The following is a 7,561-nucleotide window of genomic DNA, read 5'->3' on the forward strand; positions in this document are numbered from 1 at the left end:
TCACTGACTGTCTCCTGGGTTGCAGGGGGGTCGTTCTCCCAGTCTCTGTTTTCTGGCTGAGGAGGCTGGATTCCCTCAGTACAACTAGTCTTGCTATTAAAGACTGGGGCAAAGAAGGCATTAAGCACCTCAACCTTCTCCTCATCTCTTGTTTCCTCCTGCATCTAGCAGGGGATGGAGACTCTCTCTGGTCTTTCTTTCGCTACTGACACACTTACAGAAACATTTCTTGCTATCCTTAATTGCTGAGGCCAAATTAATTTCCAGCTGGGCTTTAGCTCTCCTGATTTCCACCCTGCATACCCTCACAGCCTCTCTGTAATCACTGTGTGTGGCTAGCCCCTTCTTCCAAAGACTCTAAATTCTCCTTTTCTCCCTGAGTTGCAGCCAAAGCTCCCTGTTCAGCCAGGGTGCTCTTCTCTGGCGCCAGCTTCTCTTAGAGCACCTGGGGACAGCCTGCTCCTGAGCCATTAACACTTCCTTCTTAAAGATTGCCCAGCCTTCCTGGGCCCCCGTACCCTTCAGGACAGTCTCCCAGGGGATCCTGTCAAGCAGGTGCGCAAACAAGACAAAGTCAGCCCTTCTGAAGTCCAGGATGTCAGTTCTGCTTCCCCCTCTCCTGGCCTCTCTAAGAATGGAGATCTCTATAACTTTGTGATCACTGTGCCCGAGTCGGCCTCCAACTGCCACATCATCCACCAGCCCTTCTCTGTTCACAAAGATTGGTTGACTCCTGGTGATGAAGGAAAGCTGGGCAAAATGAGGTTTGGGCAATTTGGTGGATCTTTGAGGAAAGTGCTGGAGGTGTTTAAGAGTAGGGTTGACATAGTGCTTAGAGCTATGTGTAGTTGGGAACTGTCAGTGTTAGGTTAATGGTTGGACTAGATGATCTGCAAGGTCTTTTCCAACCTAGACGGTTCTGTGCTGGTAGGACGTGGGCTAATGATAATAAAGGGGTGAGTAAGGCAAAAGGATGAGTATGGACCAGAAAAAACAGGGTACTGTCATCCCAGTGATCCCAAGTCAGTCTCTCGTCTCAAGCCGTGATATAGATATTCAGTGGGTTTTTTTCCTCTATAATGCCAAGAAGACCAAGCATTTGAAAATCTTGATTTTTATTACAGTCTAAGCACAATTAAGATTTTAAAACAAACTTTTGACTATGGCAGACAAAATAAGGATGAAAGGGGGCTGTGAATAACTCCCCCTGTGTGGCTGTATCCCTCCAGGGAAGGTAAGCGCTTCCAGGCTCAGTTTCATTCCACTCTACCGCTGGGTGAGTGTCAGTAGGTGCTGCCCAAGCCCCGCCCCGGGTCCGCAGGGCCCGGCTGTGCCCTGCCCGCGGTCTCGGCCCTGCTGCAGGCCGATCCGGGTTCTGCTCGGGCCATGGGGGCACTCGGGCCGGAGCGGGCCCCGGCGGGGGCCCTGACCACCCCCTCTGCTCGGGGCAGCATCCGCTGAGAGGGCGGGCCCGGGGCTGCGTGGGGCTCGGCCCGGGTGTCTGGGAAACCTCCGGGGATGGAACCGGCGCGGCTGCCGCTGCCGCTTGCTCTGCTGCCTGCCGCCCGCTCCTCGGCCGGGGGAGGCTGTGCGGTGGTGTCCGTGCGGGGAGCCCCGGGAGGGGGCCCCGGCCCCGCCCCGCCGCGCCCATGGGCGCCGCCCGCAGACCGGCTCCCGGCGGGCCGGTTAGCTCAGTTGGTTAGAGCGTGGTGCTAATAACGCCAAGGTCGCGGGTTCGATCCCCGTACGGGCCATACGCTTTTGTGCCCCCACCGTTCTGGGGAGCTGCGGGCGGGCCGCGTGCCCCGTGCCGTGAGGCGGCGGGGAGCCGCCGGGGGGTTTATTTTTCGCTTCGGTCGCCCTGAGGCAGCGGCAGCGGGGAGGTGGCGATTGGGGCGGGCGGTAGGGCCGGAGTGAAGGTTTAAACTGGGCTTGAGCGGCCATGCAGGGAGGTGGGCACGAGCTCGGGAGGGGGAGGCAGGGGCGGCGGCAGGTGGTGGCACTGGAAACGGAGCAGCACAGGAGGCAGAGCAGGGGGCAGGGGCGTGTAGGGAGAGGACAGTGGGGGCTGGGAGGAGGGAGGCCGAATAACCGAAAATGCAATAGGAAAAACGTAGGCTGAAAGCGCACTCCGCGAAATTAAAAACCTTTCTATGGGACATCACCAAGTATTCAATATCTTTTGCCTCAGAGAATCTTCTCATCTTGTGCTTTTGTTAATTACCATTAGGCCTGAAGAAAGCTCGTAGGATTTCGGATGGTCCTTACTCTCCCTTCACAATCACAGGTAACTAAAACTTCGTATCAGGTCTTTACCTCAGTACGGCTCTTTAATAGTTGTCGTCAGGGGCTGGAACCGCTGATACTGAAGTGAGTGGGTTTTATTTCTCCTTTTAATTTTTTCTTTGGAGCATGAGGACAAACAGATCTCCCTTGACAGCCTGATTTTTCAGAGAGTGTTCTGAACTCCATATAGGAGATATCCAGATTTGATGGACACACTGCAATCCGAGTCTTAACTCTTATTTATGTAGTATTTATTCAAGAGAAAAAATCCAGGCCAAACTGAGGTGTGCTCTATTAGAGTAGTATGTCTGCAAGAGCAGCTAAGATGGATCCCTGCTGGCTCAACTGGCCTGCGTAAGGGTGTTTTGTCTCCAAGAAAATTCTCTTAGAAGCTCAAAACAGATATTATTTTTGTCCTGTCTACCTCTGAACTGAAATAGGATTTCTCCAGAGGAGGGAAACCTTCTGGTGCAAATGTTTTCCTTGTAGAAACCAGTGGTTTCATTATTGGAGCTGCATTCAGACAGGCCACAGCTTCTTTGGGAAAATGTCTTGAGTTTAACAGCATTCTATTGATTTCTTTCACAAATTTGCTAATATGCTCCTTCACTCCCAGGGCTGTTGCTTAAGGCTTTTTCCAGCTGCAGTGTTTGATTCAAAATAAGTGGTAATAATAATAAAAAAAAAAAAAGTAGTAAGAAAAAGCAGGTGCCACTCGTGCCAAAGTCAGAGTTTTGATTATGCTATTCCCCACAGTGTCACCAAGGGACAACAAGGGCACATGAGAAATGACATTCCAAAGTCACAATGTAATTATTAAGTCTGAGATGAATATTCATATTATCTAGCGTCCAGACTGCTGTCATGTCTCTATCAGATGTCAAGGGAGAGTAATGTGGTGCTGTTTTGATGACCTTCTGTCTGGCTACTCCACTCAATGATTCTCCTTAATTCCTTTGGGTCCAGTTACAGTGGTCAGGACTTGACTGCATATAATGACATCCATTTTAAATTAAGTGAAAGGAGAAACAGCATGTTGTTCCATTTCAGAAAAAAAAAAATAATCTGGGAATAATATTGCTTTGTTTTATGTTTCCCACATTAGGAATCAGAATTTTATTGCAGCTATGTTCTTGTATAGCTAAGTCCTTGCTATAAACCAAGGTGAGTCAATGGCTCCTTGGCCACTTTTTCAGTTTTGTTGGAATTGCTTATATTCAGTGTGGGTTTTCTGGTGTCCAGGACTGTATGGACATATTTTCCCTAAATTTAATTTCAGCAGATGGTTGTCAGATTGTGAGGGTCAGCCATTGTCCCTAGGGGAGTCATTCCAGAGCTCATTCTTCAACCTCAAAATTAGTAGGAGAATAAAAGAAGAGATTAAACAAGCAAACCCATATAGTGGAATAATGCTCCTGTGAGGACAGCAGAGGAGTTTCTGTTTGGAATTGTCTGCATTGGCAGATGCTGGGGCATATTCTGGGGTTACTGTTTGGCGTTTCATTTAACCTGTAATCGGATTGCATAGCTTTGAGACTGGAACTGGTATTAGTTGCTGTGTACTTAAAAAGCATGGTGTGAAGCATGGCTCCTCTGCCCACAGCGGGCAATGATGGAGAGGATGAACCTTTCATATTGCCTGTGACAATGCTGGACACTGACAGCTGAGGAGGAACCTTCTGATCAGTCTAGCCAAACCTCTTCCTTCTGTTACTGTTTCAGACATTGTGTTTGAGTTACACAGACCAAATGAGCTAATTAGTTTCATATCCTTCACTGAGATGACCGCATTCTTCTTTGCTGCCTGAAATACTACTAGGAGGGCTCTTTAAGTTAAAATAGTTGAAGCTAGCCAGAAAATGGATTCACACTATATTTAATTCAGCAGGTGCATATTCATTCACTCAGTAATGTTCTGAAGCATTTTCTCTTCTGGCCGCATCACAGGTTAATTTTATAATTTCTTGTATTTTACTTATTACTAGAGCATGTAAGTGTCTTGCCATCAGGGTGCTTTATTAATTCAGTTTTCCATTAGTGTTCTTAATTATGGTGAAAATCTGAGTGGCAAGGATTCATCTGGTATATCAACAGAGTAACACACAGGTTAACACGTTGTAACACAACAATCCAGAAACAACATTACTGAAACCAAAGGCGGCATATGGTGGAAGGGTTTTTTCTTTAGATCAATTTGTGTGCAACTAAGTGTAAGTATTAATGCTATTATCATAGGTGAAGTTTAAGCTTTGCTTAAATCTGGTGAATGTAGTGTTTACCTTCTGCCCACTAGAAAAAATGGCAGCTCTGTCAAAAAGCCCAAGTCTGTCACAAGCCCAAACAAAGGTTTTCATTTAATGGTGTTGTGAGCAGAGGTGCAGGTGGGAGGGGGATGAGGAAGTGCCATAGAACAGACCCAGGAAGGAGCTGCCAGCCAAGAATGTGGCTGAATGGGCACGGGCAGGCCAGTCCTGCTGAGTCCAGGATCTGGCTAAAAGGAACTGGGAGCTGTAAGCAAAAGCCCAACAACCACCCCCCTGTTCGGGTCCTCCAGTGTCTCAGAAAGAGGGCTTATTCAGGAAAGGGGACTGCATGAGAGGCATGCTGGCTTCCAAGTTTCTTTTTCCTTTGTAACTGACATAACAAGGACTCTGAATTTTTGTCTTGCAGTTCACATCAGAACAGAGTAACTAAATGCTGAAGCTGGAGAAATATTTTCTTCAAATTGATATGTTCTGAGAAAGCATTCACTAAAATGCAATATAAACAAACCTGAGTAATGTCTTAAAACCCAAGTAAGTGTGATGGGATGGACTTGAACAGGAATCAAATCTTTGCTCTTAAGATACTGTATAAAAGAATTAAGTAACTTTGTAAACAAAGTATCTGGCAATTTCTCCCAGTTTCAAACTAAACTCTGCCTTTAGAGTTACCAAGTTTATTGAGCCTAAACAGTCCTCTTTTTCCATTGTGGAAGAATGGACCAGCAGTGCCCATAGTACAATAGGGCTATGGGGAGGTCATTGAAATCTCATTTAAACATGTCCCATATAGAACCAGGTGGAAAATAAGTGGGAAAATACCTGGTCCCTGGTGTGTGTTTGTGTTTATTTCAGAAAGAATAAACTTTTCTTACCGGATTAGTGGCAGGAGCTGTAGCTATACACCAGTTCTGTGTAAGGCTTCTTTCCTTGTGGTGAGGTACAACAAATGTTCAGTTTAACTGGTATCTAGTCACTGTTTCACAGGGAAAGTAAGCTAGGGGTAATGTAACCTTTGGTGGTATTCTCTCAAAGCTTAAAAGAGAGTATGTTTAAGTCTGGGTGTGAATTTTCTTATTTTCAGAGATGAAGAGGAATAGAGTTTTGAGGACAATATATTATGCTCTGTCATTTTTGTAATTAACCAAAATATAAGGAACAGTGAAGGGCAATGGCAGGTAGTCTGGGGCTTGACATCCTCAGATTTGTGTGGAGAAAATGTTGTGCTGCCCCAGAGGGGGACAGCAAATGACAGGTCCCTAATATTTGAAATTATCAAGGCTGATCATGTTCCTGAACAGACAGTATAGTTAAACTCTGTTCATACTCCCTCCTTGTATGCACTGTCTGTTAAAGCAATCTTGAAAGCACGAAGCAAGTGGACAGAGCAGGACAGCACATCTGTATGCCACTCTGCAAGCTTGACAGACCCTCACTGCAGACTTCACAGAAAGCAACTCTGGCACTGAGCTCTAGAGGTCTGCAAACTCATGCTGTCAGAGCGTGGAGCAACTGTCAGGGTGGTTTAGTTTTAAGAAAAGAGCATCTGACATTGTACCCTTGAAACAACACTTACCAAAATGGCCTTCAGCTGCAGTTTCTGCCCCTTGAACTGTATTGCTCAGGAGTGGTTCAGTCTGCAAAGTGTAGCAGAGGTTTCACTGAGGGTCCAAATCTAGGCATAAAAGAAGACTTTTTAGTTTCTGTGGATTTCCTCCTCAGGCTGAGAGGATTCAAATATCTGGTCAGCCCAAAGTGACAAAGACTGATGTCAGTGTCACGTCTTCCCAGTTGTCCTTGAAAGCCACTTTCTTTTCAGCTGGAGTGGGTTTTGTGTTTCTTCATGTTGGCTTCATGGAGAATTCCCCTGAAGGTCAGGGAATCGGACGGGTTGAATGAGAGTTGAAGAGAATATAGTTCAAGGAGCAATTTATCTGATGCATATAGGAAAGGCACAGGTAATTGCCACATGCCCAATGAAGTTTCACTAGTTTGTTAATATATTCCACCATTACTTTTAGTAAAAACGGCTTTTTGATGGTGAACTCTGCTCTTGAAATATTAGAACTGTTTTTTAAAGAGAAAATCTTCCTGCCTCCCACTTAAACATGACTTTTCTGGTTGTACCCTTATATGTACAAAATGAAAAACTGAATAAAAGAAAAACAAATATAATTCTATATTTTTCCATGAAGTATTTCATTTCAGCAAAACCAAGGCAGTGTGGGCTGAACATCTGACTAAGAATTAAAGGACAAATGAATATCCTGGTTCTCAGTTATGCTTTTAACTCCATGCCTAGGTCTTCAATTCTTTGTGTCTCTTTCCCCATCTGTACAAAAAGGGCACATGATTATTCTAAATATGAAGCACTCTGAAAATCCTCAGAGAAGTGCTACAAAACCTATCTCTCTACAAAAAGAGGTGGTTACCTTACTGTATCCTAGCTGTAGAAAAACAACCTGTTGGGCTCATTTGCACACCTAGTGGTGGATGAACATGAGCAAAGGAAGCAGCTGGTCTGGTGCTGAGTTTAAAAAAAAAAAAAAAAAAAAAATTAGCCGTTAGTATCTGTTTAAAGTATGAATTTATTTCTACTAGAGAGAAAGCATGCTGGGACTTCCCTATGTTGATAGAACTTTGTAAAGTGGTAATTTCTGCCTAATATTGGTTTTAATGAAAAAAATTGGATTTCTTCCTTTCATGTGTATATATACTTCTGCTCTTCTCCAGCTTCGTTCTGTAATGGATAGATTTGCAATAACTCTGCCAGCAATGTAAAGGGCAAGTTTTATTTTAAGCAGTTGGGGCTCTAAGCAACTGATATTGAGGCAGCAGATGGAGAATACATTTTTATGATATATTTTGGTGGATACACTGACCAGGGTCTTCCTTCATGGTGCTTACAGACATATTTGTTTTTCAAGGAATGAATCTGTAACTCTGGCATTTTCTGGCAACAAGGATAAGAAGGAGATTCCGCTGCCTGCATACACCTTTTCATCTTGTCTCCT

At 45.0% G+C, this 7,561-nt stretch overlaps 1 non-coding gene across 1 annotated transcript; it reads left to right on the forward strand.

Annotated features, from left to right (window-relative positions):
* The first annotated feature begins 1,680 nt into the window (after window positions 1-1,680).
* Window positions 1,681-1,754, forward strand: TRNAI-AAU (transfer RNA isoleucine (anticodon AAU)). Its single transcript has one exon. It is a non-coding gene; the product is annotated as a tRNA-Ile (tRNA).
* Window positions 1,755-7,561: the final 5,807 nt, after the last annotated feature.

Source organism: Athene noctua, chromosome 1, assembly GCF_965140245.1.
Source record: "Athene noctua chromosome 1, bAthNoc1.hap1.1, whole genome shotgun sequence".
Taxonomy (NCBI): Eukaryota; Metazoa; Chordata; class Aves; order Strigiformes; family Strigidae; genus Athene; species Athene noctua.